General features: G+C 44.7%; 1 long non-coding RNA gene across 2 annotated transcripts in view; it reads left to right on the top strand.

Annotated features, from left to right (window-relative positions):
* Positions 1-13,936, top strand: part of LOC143673430 (uncharacterized) — a 32,732-nt gene that overhangs the window by 10,716 nt on the left and 8,080 nt on the right. For both annotated transcript variants that reach the window (XR_013170357.1, XR_013170356.1), the window contains exon 3: positions 10,441-10,533. This is a non-coding gene — a long non-coding RNA (uncharacterized LOC143673430). The remainder of the gene's footprint in view (positions 1-10,440; positions 10,534-13,936) is intronic.

Raw genomic sequence — 13,936 nt, 5'->3', positions numbered from 1 at the left:
TCTTAAAATATGTAGGAAGTTGGCTCTAGTGATGTGATTTTATTTAGGTTCAATCTGGGGTGGGGAGGGGGAATCCTTCACAAGTGGTGCTGAGTGCTTTCTATTATAACCCATCGCGTGGGGCTACAGGTGTGTCTAGTTGCCTAATGACACGGACCATCAGAAGGTCCAGGTAGTGACAACCTGATCCCTCCACCGTCAACTTTCCATCAGCCTTTCTCCTTCAGGTTCCGTCCTTTGATTTCTGCCTACATCAATTTTGAAATCCTTCCATACCAACCACTTTAAAGGAGACGCTCTAAGCAACAATTCCTTAACCCAGCGGAAAGGATTCTAATGGGGGAATCTCAGGTACGGGCTTGATTGGAGCAGGGAGGGAAGTCAGGATCAGGGAAATGTCACCAGAAAAAGCAAAGAGAGAAAGAATGCAGTCGTGGCAGGAAGAAACAGTGGAAAAACCCAGGGACCTCCTGGCTGAGAGGCTGAGTCTGGGGCTGGATTGAGGTTTAGCTATCCCGGAGGGCACCACCCCACCCACCCACCCCTGGGCAGCAAGCTGTGGGGCGTAGCTCAGGCTTTAGAGGCAGACAGATCTGAGATGGAATCCAGCTCAGATTCTTCATCCCTGGTGACTTTGAGCAAGATAGTAAGTGGGTGAAGTATCTTCATCCTTTAAATGGAGATACTGACTCTCACTTCTCAGGATTAGGGGAACGGAATGCATTGGTCCAGGGCGTGGCCAGCGCCTGGTAGAGCAGGTCGGTAGATTGGGCGTTGAAGAGGAAGGCAGTTTGAGGAAGGGGCACCCTGCAATCCATGCCTCCTGTCCTGACCAACTTCTGCCTGGCGCCAGGGCTGTGCTAGAAGAGACGGGGGCAGGGTCACATATGCTCACTCCACAAACAGCAAGGCCGAAGCCCAGGGACCTGCACCCCAATCTTCAGCTGCTCCAGATGGGTGCATCTGGTCTCCCAGATCTGCCCATCGCAGTTGGGCTACTCAGCTTTCTGAACTTGACCCCGGGATGGCCCCCTCCGGTCTGGGGGCTGGGCTGTCCCCGAGGCACCCTGCAATCACTAACTCAATCAACAGGCAGCCGCTTCGATGAGTGGCTGGGGGATCCAAGCATGACAGGGCCTTGAGCAGGCAGCCTCGCAAGGACGCCCTGGCTGCTGAGTCAGCCGGCGGCGGGGGGGGGGGGGGCCGGCACAATGACTCCCAAATGATTCTTCCCTCTCTGGAAACATAGCCGGTGCACAATAAATGCATGTTGAGAGACTTGAGCTCTCCCTGCCCTGAGTGAGAAGGGAATGGTTTGCCGGTGAGGGCAGCTATCCCCGTGCATGGGGTGTGGGTGTCTTGGGCAGCCCAGGAAATTTGTGACTCTAAGCCCTGCGGGGAGAGGCCCTACTCCACCTCCTGTTCCAGCCTGTTTACTTTTGTCCTGCCTGCTTCCTCAGTTAGCCTCTCACTTTTCACAGCTGCTGAGGCTCTCAGTGGTGGGGTTGGGGTCGTGCTCCCACCCCCCAGGCTCCCAGGCGTAGGCTCTGTTCAGTGTCCCAGTAGATGTGGGCACCCGCGCCCCCTGCTGGTGGTGGAATGGCCTAACTCCTTTGGCAAGAATCCGCTGGGACACCATCCGGAAGCCCGCTCCTCGCCTGTCCCCCTAGGGACTGAAAGGGCCAGCCTTGGTCTCAGGGGCCTGATCTTAAGAGAGACCGATGGCCCCACCCAGTCTGAGAGAGCCAGGCCCAGCCCATGCACCTTCACTACGGCTTACAAGTTTTCTTTTTTCCATGTCACCTGTGCGGCTTCCTTTCTTGTATTGTTGACTTTAGTGCTGTCTCTGCTTGTTCTAGCTAAGCCTGCAGCCCCAAGATGAAAACTTCCAACTCAGGAGATGTGAGCCTAGGAGACAGCAATCCAGGGGTAAGGGTGGAGAGAAATGAGAAGGAGAGAGGGGAGCTGGTTCAAGACCTCAGTGTGAGGTACAAGGCTGCTCACCACCACCAGGCAAGGGATGATGGGCCTGGGGGCAGGGATGGGGTGGACAGACTTTCTCAGCCTTTCCACAGGGGTGGATAGACTTTCCCAGCCTCTCCACGGGCACGTCTTGGCCTGTAATATTTGTTTTGAAGTTCAGCCCCAGAACTCTCAACGCCACACCTGTCCAGGAAATTTGAACAGCCCTCATAAGGTACAGGGCAAGTTACCTGCTTTCAGCCCCTCAGTCCTTCAATGGAACAGCACAGGAAAGACCCCTTATGTGAGGTCCCCAGGACCAAACCTTCCTGACTTTCCAAACCCCATGAGAATCTGTCACCCAACTGCCTTGTGAGGTGGCCCCAAGGGACGAATTCCCCCTCTGCATTTTACAAGTGGGAAAGCTGAGTCCAAGAGAGGGTAAAGCAACGTCCCTGAAGTCACTGAGAGCCCGAGTAGAACCGGGCTCTCTGGCCCCTAGCTCAGCTCTCAGAGCATGATGGGAGAGCATGACGGGAAGGGGATACTGAGCCCCAGGCGTGAGGCAGGGGCCAACACACACAGACGTAGAGGATGCACACACAGCATCGTACAACCTGGGGCTGCCATGCTCTCCCCATATCTCTGCAGACCAGACACTACCAGGGCTCCTATATCCTTCCATCCTGCAGAGGGGGCGAGATAAAGCTCTGGCTCGCTGCCCGCCTGCCGCACCCTCTGCTCCTGGCCTGGCTGTGTGATCTGTAGGGTGTGCATGCTAGGTTAGGATGGGAGAACCACCTTGGCCTGCAGCAGAGAAGTTTAGGGATCAACTTAGGGAAGCTGCTGACTTCATAAGGGCTTCAAGTGCCCAGCTCTGCAGTTGGTCCAGCCAGGCCCTCCTTGAGGAGGTAAGCTGACACCAGGGAGCCCCCTGACCCACGCCACCCACCCAGGCCTCCTTCTCCATCTGTATGCCAGGACCCAAAGCTACATCCCTCTCCAGAGACCCCTGCACACATGCCCTGGGAAGCAGGCCACACACACCTTTCTCACCGGTGGCCCACATCTTTGCACAGCCCATGTGGGCTATGTGCACAAGGACTTCCTGGACTGTATACACAGCTCAGGGCACACCCCTCAAACCCAGGCATATACACCCAGCAAATATATCCATTTAACCAAACACATGAGTGTTGCATTCTGCACACCCCCTGCCCCTTCCCAGATAAGAGCCATATGAGAGTAAGGGCTGAGTCACCTGCCAACCCATGGGAGCTGCTGAGCCAGCAGCATGGGAAGCCCCAAGTTGACAGCAGTGACCTAAGGGCACCAACACCCTGCATAGGGCCCGCCAGGCACCATCTCCAGCATCCCCCAACACTTCACCTCCACCTTCCCTACCTCTTGCCCACATCCTCAGCCAGCACTCATGCCAAAAAAGTACCTCTATTCCTTTAAACACAGAAGAATCCAAGCCTCTTACTCCTCCATGGAAGTCCTTCCTGTTGATCCTTGGAGATTGCACGTACTTGAGTAGAGGGCTTCGTTCTGGGCTCAGAGAGACTCCATCCCCTATTGCCCTCTACCTCCAGTGTATTCCTTCTCAGGAGTCAATCCAGGGAACTCTGTGAGGAGAGGACAGCCGTGTATAGAGAGAGAACCAAGAGGACAGAGCAACACAGGCAAGTGGCTTGCCCATCAGCCCAAGAAAGCTAGTTAAAGCCCACCTACCTTAGCTCCTGCCCCTTCCTCACTCCCACACCCAACTAGTCACCAGGTTATCCTGCTAGCTCTAGAGAAGGTCCTAAGCTCCTACTGTGTGCCAGGCCTATCTGTAAATACAGTCCACTTTGTATATGCATTAAATTTAAGAACTATCACTCCAATTATTGCCATCTTTCTAATGTGAAAATGTAATATAGAGCAGTTGAGAGTGTGGCCTCTGAAGCTAGACTGCAGGGATTCAGATCCCTTTTCTGCTGCTTGTTAGTTATTTAACTTCTCCATGCCTCAATTTCCTTATCTGTAAATAGCATCTACCTCAAAGTGGTTGTGAATATCAAATGAGTTAAGAGTACGCATGAAGTGCTTAGGAGAGTGCCTAACCTAGAGTAAGTGTTAGTTAAGAGTTTGCTATTGGTATCCTCCCTGCTTCCTCCGCTAACTCAGTCCCTTATAGTCGGTCCCTATCCCTAACAATCTCCACAACAGCTGTTAGGTAATCTCCAAAGCACAGATCTGGTGGAGATACTCCTGCTCTCACAAGCCTTCCATGGCTCCCCATGGCCCTCAGAATGGGTCTACCTCCTTAGCACTGCACACGAGTCCCCTCACATCTGTCCCAGTTCCTCAGACTCACTGTCCTTTCCTCTTGCTTTGTCCTGATCAACTGGACTCTCCTCTGCCCTTTGTGCCTAGAACTCACAACCCCATCCATGTACGTTGATGAATGCGTAACAACTGGTTCTCTGGGGAAAAAAGTACGTACATCTATGTATACATAAGGTTATTGCAAATGTTCCTGGTATAAAGCTGTAAAATAGCACACAATTTACAAATAATACTAAAATAGTGCTCTTTATTGTAAATTCTATAGAGCCAATTGCTCTATAGACAGCTTTCGTGATTTTTCCCAACCCTTATATCTGCAGACAACCCATGGTTGCGATTCAACCAGGATTTGATGAAATCAGATCATAAACAAATGTTTGATTACTATTTGAATCAACAAAATCATTCATGTGATAGACTAATGAGTAAATTTCATTTACATTAAAGAGTAAGACAAAAGTGAAACAAGGCGTGTGGAACTTAACTCCTTCATCAATAATAAAAATGATATTTTTGCTCAATTTGGTAATAGTTTTCAAATATTGGATAAATGTTTCCTCAATTTTTTGTGTTAGTCACAACATAACAGCTATAGACACAACACGCTTTTAAGCTTAATCTGCATTATTAACCATTTTCTACATCACTTTCTTAACTTTTGTTGTAACAGGCCAGATAGTAAATATTTTAGCTTTCACAGGCCATACAGTCGCTGTCACAACCACTAAACTCTGCCACTGGGGCACAAAAGCATCTATAGACAATATGTAAGTGAATGAACATGACTGTGTTCTAATAAAGCTTAATTTATGGGCACTGAAATTTGAATGTCCTCTAATTTCCACATGTCATGAAATACTCTTGATTTTTATTTTTTTCAAATGTAAAAACCATTCTTAGCTCGCAGACCGAATTCGGCCCAAGGACTGTAGTATGCCTGCTTGGGTCCATATAATCAACAAAATAGTAAATTTAAGCTCTGATTTGTACCGCATGTCAATTCCAATGGTGTAAATACATGACCAATTTCAAACTAACAGCATGATGTCACTGAACAAGGAGTGGGAAAGAGATGTGCAGTAACACACCGTTATGTAGTGTTTTCCGCCGCAAAAATACAGTAGACATAAATAACTTCAAGAGCATTGGTCATCTCTCCCTGGCAAACTCCAACTTGCCCTCCGAGACAGAGTGTCCAAAGTTACCTCCTCCCCGACCTCCTCTAGGCTAAATGCAGAGTGTCCTCTGGGTTCCCATAGCTATATGAGCTTCTCTTTTTCACAGCCAGTAAAGGCTGTGTTACCACATAATTTTCTTGCCCGATTTCACTGGGTAAAAAAAAAAAAAATGAGCACAAGGACCAAACAGTCTTGCTCATCACCGAGTCCCCAATGCTGAGAAAATGCCTGGTAGATAGAAGACACTCCTTAAATATTTGTGGAATAAAGTAGGACAGGGTTGAGGAGCATTGCAGAGGGACCCCAGGTCGAAGAGGCAGGACGAGGGAAGGGAGGTTCTGATGAGAGGGGCTTAATACAGGGCTCAGATCGGATGTTCCTTAATTGTGTGGAGGCATCAAGGTGGGAATTTCTGATCAGGCTATTTGCATCCTAAAATACCACTGCCCCTAGCAGTCCAGGCTGCCCCCACCCCACCCCAGACTCCCCTGCACTCCATGCACCCCTTCCCAGCTCAAATTTCAGCTGGGTTTTCTCTTTGCTGCCCAGGAACTGGAAGGAGAACGAGTTTTGTAGGGACTTAGGGAGGAACTTAGTAAGGGAGACTCCCTGGTCTTCAGTGAGCTTGGGCAGGGAGTTTGGGTAGCAAGGATAAAGAAGAGTAGGCAGGGACCGAGTTGATGCTCCCCACTTTGCAGGGGAAAAACTGAACTTCCAGGGCTGGTGGGCACCTGACCCCGGGCTCAGGTCCCAGGGATTTCCTCTTCAGCTGTGAATTTGCTAAACCAAGGTTGAGGGCTATAGGCTACCCTGTTCCCCCTGTCATCCTGTCCATCTCTCCTGCCTTCTAAGAGGACAGCCCTCTCTCTCATGAAGGTGCTGGGTGACATGGCTTTTGCCCTTCCTCCACAAAAACAGTTCAAATAAGGTGACGCCTTGTCTTCCCTGAGCCACCATCACCTGTCCCTCCTGTAGTCTAACCTGAATCTCTCCTAGTTTTGTGACACCACAAGAAGGAACCTTGGCTCCTATCCTAAAAATGACTTCACCAAGGGGCTATTCTCTACCCCAGGCCCCTCCCCAGGCCCACGGCAGAGCCAGGACCTAGCCCAGCCCAGAGTTCCTGGAGGCAGTCACCAAAAAAGGATAGCCAGCCCGCTGGAGCCACCTCTCCCATCCTTGACCTTTGCCTGGGATCTCTCCCCACCTTTCCCCTCTATAAGTCACATATGCACACGCCCCACCCAGGCGCCACTATCCACCTGTCCAGACTTGCCTGCTGTCCAGCTGGCTGACACACCCAACCCAGGCAGTCCCCTGTGGTAGGATGTCTCTCTCAGGTCAGAAAGAGGAGCAGGAAGAAGGGGCCCGAGGGGACAACACTCCATCATCCCCACGACTGACATCCCTTCCCCTGCCTGGGAGCTCTGTGAAGGACTCCAGGCCCAGGTCATCAAACCCTGGGCAAAGGAAGACCCTGGGAGGCAGCTTGAGCGTGTGGGCCCTGAGGGCTGGCCACGGCCTCACGGAGAGTTGGTGTGGGGACAGCATTAGGTCCCAAGCTGGATGCGCTGCAGAGGCTCTCATCCCTGCACAGGACGGCCTCCTTTCCACACTCAGACAGCTGCTGTGTGGAGACTCAGAAGGCTTCCCTGAGGGAGTGGGGTGGGGGCCCAGGGGTGTCCCAGAGAGGTGGGACTCAGTTCTGGGAGAGGACAACCTTCCTTGCCTTGCAGAGTTTGGGGAGGTTGGGAGCCTCCGAGATCACTCGCAGCACAGCGCCGAGGAGAAGGAACCAGGCAGCTCACTCGATGGTCCTGGTTACTAACGAGGGGTGTGAGGTGCTCCTCCCAGGCCGGGCAATAGCAGGTGCATCATCCACAGAGAACTTTATAAAGCTCACTAAAACTCAGCTGGCAGTGACAAAATATCAGTGACAAACTACTTCTCCAGGATGTGGTAGACTGTTCCCACTAGCGCGCACACACACACACGCACCGTTGGTACACTGCTGTTCCTAACTACATATTCACCCCCAAATTCCTGCCTATCAAATCCACAAGATTTCCTAGATCATAAGACAATTTTGTCTCCTTTTGAGCATTTGTGGGTCCTTTTAGGGCATCTTTTTTCTGATTGTCTACTTCTGAGCATCTTACCAAGAAATCCGTTCCTACAAGGGTACTTCATTTATTCATTACTCATTCATTCATTCACTCATTCATTCATTCAACAGCCATGGGATCCCTGCCAAATGTCAGGTGCTGGATGTGCCTTGGAGAGCGAGTCCCAGCCCTAGCCCTGGGGCGTTTACAAGTCATGCAGGGAAACTGGTGAATAAACAAGCAGTTACAATGCAGGGATTAGAGGTAATAAGCACAAGAACTGTGGGAATTCTGAGAAAGGGCGTGGAACCCAGCTTGAGTTTGGAGGTGAGGGGTGGCAGGGAAACCTTGAAGGAAGGGACATCCACTGTAACAGCTGAGAGGTGAGAAGGAGTTAGCCAGGCGAGGGGCGTGGGGCAGGGACAATAGATTCCCCCTGCCCCCAGAAGAGACAACTCACCCAAAGGCCCAGGAGGAACCTGGGAAATAACAAGAGACCTTATGCGTGGCTGGAGCCAGGTGGATGTGCCATGACACTAGAGACGTCAGCCTGGGTTGGATCATGATCTGTCTTATACTTACTCCTAAGAGGGATGGGAAGCAGTGAAGGGCTTTAAGCAGGGAGTGGCAGGGGCAAATTAGCTTATTAAACAGCTCAGCATGGCTGCCACTCAGAAGGCATGGATTTGCGGTGGGCAGAGCAAGACTGGAGCAGAGAAACTGGTTAGGAGGCAGCTGCAGTAATGAAGGCAGCAGGTGGTGGTGGCTGCAAGAAAGGGAGTAGATCAGGAATGGAAGTAGAGGTTGGGCTGGAGGGAAGGTGCTGGTGAAGGAATGGCTGATGGTGAGGCTGCAGGAGTGGGGAGCAGGGCAGATGGGGGTAACTCCCTGTTTTGTGGTTGTGGTGCTGCCTATCTCTGACACAAGCACAGAGGAAGAGGAGCAGGCTTGGTGCATATTAATCAGGCCTTATTATATTTCTAATAAGAATTTCTCAAGTTGACAGCACTTCTTAAATGCACCATGACATCTGTATGGTTTGGTTGTTTTGTAGATCACAGCAGCCCCAACAACACTCCTTCTGTGTAAGGAGGAGTCACTCTGGAGAATTAAAGTGAAAAGAGGTGAAAGATGCCAGAAAAAAATAAATCATATTTAATAAACTCCATTGCACTTTACCGATCATCCCTTCACTCAACATATATTTATTAAGTACCTCCCATGTAGTAGGCTCCAGGCTGCTGTCTTCATAGGATTTACAATCTGATAAATCAAAAAGCGATATAGTATTTATATGAAATAACTAGACTATGCCAATTCATAATTCTAGAGACAGAAAGTAGATTACAGGTTCCCTGGGGTGGGGGCTGGGCAGGGAATTGGGTGTTATTGCTTAACGGGTACAGGGTTTCTGTTTAAGGTGATGGAAATGTCTTGGTAATGGATGGCGGTGATGGAAGCGCAATATCTTGAGGTGATTAGCGCCGCAGAATTGTACAGTCGGAAGTGGTTAAAGTAAGGAAATCTTATATTGTATATATGTTACCATAATAAACACATTTTTAAAAGTGGTTTAAGATTTTAAAAATCAATTTAACTCCACATCTAATGACATACTGTTAAAGCTGAATGGTTCCTCTTGTTGAGAACGTATCTGTTTTCAGGTGCCAGAACCACTCACGCTTTGACACCTGCGTTGACAGACTTCCTTTTGTCTAGTGAAGGGAAATCAAAATGAACCAAAAGATATTTCCAGAAAGGATTAAGAAAGTTGTTTAAGAAGGTTGTGACTCAGTTCTTAGGTGTGCATATCTTCCACCATCCTGAGAATTTTAATAGATAAGTCAAGTTATGTTTTTCTAATTGCTTTCTGCTTGAAGGAATTACTATTGTTCCCTTTTATCACAATTAAAATCGATGCGGATGTAGAATGGAATGATTTCTAAATGTTGGGTTAATTTCTGTTTTTTTTCTTCTTTAATTAATAAAAATTTAAAAAAAAATCGATGCGGGGTGGGGGGCAGTGCTCAGTGGCTCAGCAGCAGAATTTTCGCCTGCCATGCCGGAGACCTGGGTTCAATTCCCAGAGCCTGACCGTGCAAAAAAAAAAAAAAAAGAAAGAAAATCAATGTTAAGAATGAAATTATAATTTGAGAAAAAAATATTACCCAGTGAGAATGAATGTAGACGGCTAAATAACTCTTAATGTGACATATAATGCAACAGGGACCCTTGTAAATTGTCATGCCAAAAAAATGTCATAGGTGGTAAAATAAGTAAATAAGTAGTAAAGATTATAAAATACTGACACCTTCACACGAAATATTGTTTTCCCTTATTTTTTTTACAAACACATAGATTTTATTAGAAAAACAGCAATGCCCATCAAAGAAAATATGAAAAATACAAGTACAAATAAATTGTCCACAATCAAGGTATAACACAATGCCTGTCAATGCTTTCACTTCTTTTATTGAGTAACTGTTCTAAATACTTTATTGATACAATTGAAAATAATTCCACATAAGCCTGATTGTATAACTCCCTTTCACCAAATACCATGATTATAAAATAATCATCAACCCTTCAAAACCGAATTTAATCTATGCTGTATCACTGAATAGAATATTTAATTCGTTCCTAGCTTCTCACTGTTATAAATAGCATTACAAATGAATATCTTTGGACAAATTCTCTGTTTCACATCTCCAGTTATTTTCCCAAGGATAAAGTCCCAGAAATGGAATAACTGTGACAAAGGATATGAGAAACATTCAGATTTATTTTGGGAGGGAGATACATTTTTTATGGGGGTAACATATATATCTAACATAAAATTTACCATTTTAATCATTTTCTAGTATACAGTTCAGTGGCATCAACTACCTTTACAATGCTGTGCTTACCAGCACCACATCACAAGGATCAAAGAAGAAGGAATTACAGCAGCGAAGGTAGGATTTAACAAATGTATGACTGCTGAATAATTATATTGATATTTCTTTTAGTCTCCCATGTCTTGAAGCAGCTAAAATGAAAAACCTGAAATTGTGGAAGTGTAACCCATACCAAACTCTGAAATCTGTTTTATAACTACTTGTTACAATGTACTTCAAAATTTATTGCTTTTTTTGTATATATTTATATTTCACAATAAAAAAATGTTTTTTTAAAAGAACCCTTCAACTCAACAACAAAAAGACAAACAACCCAATTAAAAAATGGGTCAAGGATTTGAATAGATGTTTTTCCAAAGAAAATATTCAAATGGCCAATAAATTTATGAAAACATGCCCAACATCTTTAGCCATTGTCATGGTCAGGTTCATGTGTCAACTTGGCAGAAAACCTACATGAAATGGACAAATTCCTAGAAACATACAAATTACATAATAATGCAAAAAGAAATTAAAAAATCTCAACAGACCTATAATAAGTAAAGAGATTGAATCAGTAATTGAGGATTTCCCAACAAAGAAACGTCCAGGCCTGGATGGTTTCACTGATAACTTTTATCAAACATTTCAAGAAAATTTAGTAATAATCCTTCTCCAACTCTTCCTCAAAAATGGAAGAAGTGGGATTACTTCCTAACTCACTCTGTGAGCCCAGAATTACTGTGATACCAAAGCTAGCTAAAGAGAGGACACAAAAAAGAAAATTATAAACCAATATCCTTTATGATTACAAATGCAAAAATTCTCAACAAAATACTGCAAACCAAATTCAACAGTATATCAAAAGGATTATACATCATGACTAAGTGGGATTTATTCCAGGAATACAAGGATGGTTCAATAGAAGAAAATCAATTGATGTGACATACTACTGTTATACAATGAAGGAAATAAACATCATCATCTCAATTGATGCAGAAAAGGCATTTGAAAAAAGCCAACATCCTTTCACAGTAAAAACACTCAGAAAGCTAGGAATAGAAGGAAACTTTCTCAACAAGATAAAGGGCATTAATGAAAAACCCACAGCAAATATCATATTCAATGGTGAAAGACTGGAAGCTTTCTCTATAAGATCAGGAAGAAGATAATGATGCCTGCTGTCACCACTGTTATTCAATATTGAACTGAAAGTTCTAGCCCAAGCAATCAGGCAAGAGTAGGAAAGGCCTTCAAATTGAACAAGAAGAAGTCAAATATCCCTACTCACAGATGACATGAGCCTGTATATAGAAAACCCTAAAGAATGCACAAGAAAGCTGCTAGAACTAATAAGCAAATTCAGCAATGTTGCAGGGTATAAGATAACCATGCAGAAGTCAGTTGGGTTTTTATAAACTAGTAATGAAGAACCAGAAAAGGAAATCAGAAAAAACAATTACATTTTCAGCATCATCTAAAAGAATGAAATACTTTGTAATAAACTTAGCCAAGGAGCGGAAATACTTGTACACTGAAAACTACAAAACATTGATGAAATAAATTAAAGACCTAAATAAATGGGACTACATCCTGCATTCATGAATTAGAAGACAATATTTTCAAGATGCTTATACTGCCTAGAGCAATCAACAAATTCAAAGCAATCCCTATCAAATTTCCAGGAGCCATTTTTTTTAATTTTCTTGACCTCTTTTTTTTATATACATTAAAAAAATTTTTTTGATCATAATATCATCACATAGTTGCATATTCATCATCAAGATCATTTCTTGGAACATTTGCATCTATTCAGAACAAGAAATAAAATGAAAACAGAAAAAAAAGTATGCATACAATACCCATTACCCCTCCCTTTTACTGATCACTAGCATTTCAAACTAAATTTATTTTAACATTTGTTCCCCCTATTATTTATTTTTATTCCATATGTTCTACTTGTCTGTTGACAAGGTAGATAAAAGGAGCATCAGACACAAGGTTTTCACAATCACACATTGTAAAAGCTACATAGTTATACCATCATCTTCAAGAATCAAGGCTACTGGAACACAGCTCAACAGTTTTAAGTACTTCCCTCTAGCCACTCCATTACACCATAAACTAAAAAAGGATATCTATATAATGCATAAGAATAACCTCTTGACTCTGTTTGAAATCTCTCAGCCACTAAGAATTTATTTTGCCTCATTTCTCTCTTCTCCCTCTTTGACAAGAAGGCTTTTTCATTCCCATGATGCTGGGGCCCAGCTCATCCTTGGGAGTCCTATCCCATGTTGCCAGGGAGATTTACACCACTGGGAGTAATGTCCCTTGTAGGTGGGGAGGGCATAGTTCACCTACCGAGTTGGCTTAGAATGAGGCCAAATCTGAGCAACAAAAGAGGTTCTCTAGGGGTGACTCTTAAACATATTAAGTAGGCTTAGCTTCTCCTTTGCAGGAATAGGTTTCATGGGGGTGAACTCCAAGATTGAGGGCACAGCCTATTGAATTGATTGTCCCTACTATGCACAAGAATATCGGGAGTTCCCCAGTTGGAGAAGTTGAATATTTCCTCCTTTCTCTCCAGTCCCACAAGGGGACTTTGCAAATACTTTTTTATTCTCTGCCCAGATTACTCTGGGAAATAACCATGATCATCTTTAGAACATTTGTATCCCTCCAGAAAAAGCAATAAAAAGAAAAAAAAAAACAACCCATACATTCCAACCCCTTACCTTGCCCTCTCATTGACCACTAGTATTACAAACTACCCAATATTTTTTACCCCTTATCTCCCTTATTATTTATTTATTTATTGTCCTTATGTGTTTTTACTCATCTGCCCATAATCTCTAACAGCCTTTTTTGCAGAAATGGAAACGCTGTTCCTCAAGTTCACATGGAATTGCAAATGGCCAAAACAACCTTGAAGAAAGAAAGACAAAGTTGGAGGACTCCCACTTCCTGATTTCAAAAGTGACAGTAAAGACAATGTGGTATTGGCATAAAGATAAACATGTAAACCAATGGACTAGGTCTGAGAGTCCAGAGTTAAATCCACATATGTATGGGCAATTGATTTTTGACAAGGGTGCCAAATCCATTCAATGGAGAAATAACAGTCTCTTCAACAAATGGTGATTGGCAACTGGAAATCCACATGCAAAAGAATGAATGTGAACCCTACTATCTCTCACCAGATACAAAAATTAATTCAAAATAGATCAATCACCTAAATGTAAAAGTTAATGCTAAAAACTTGTACAAGAAAATGTAGGGAAGTATCTTTAGAACCTTGTAGTAGGCAACATATTTTTAGATTTTATACCAAAAGCACAAGCAACAAAAGGTAAAATGGACTGCATCAAAATTTAAAATGTTTGCATGAAAGGACAAGAAAGTGAAGAAAAATAAAAAGGGCTAGGATTTGAATAGACATTTCTCCAAAGAAAATATTCAAATGGCCAATAAGTATTTG

This window comes from Tamandua tetradactyla, chromosome 2 (genome assembly GCF_023851605.1).
Source record: "Tamandua tetradactyla isolate mTamTet1 chromosome 2, mTamTet1.pri, whole genome shotgun sequence".
NCBI classification, from domain to species: domain Eukaryota; kingdom Metazoa; phylum Chordata; class Mammalia; order Pilosa; family Myrmecophagidae; genus Tamandua; species Tamandua tetradactyla.
Note: the sequence above shows the minus strand (reverse complement) of the source record. Positions and strands in the feature narration are given on the sequence as shown.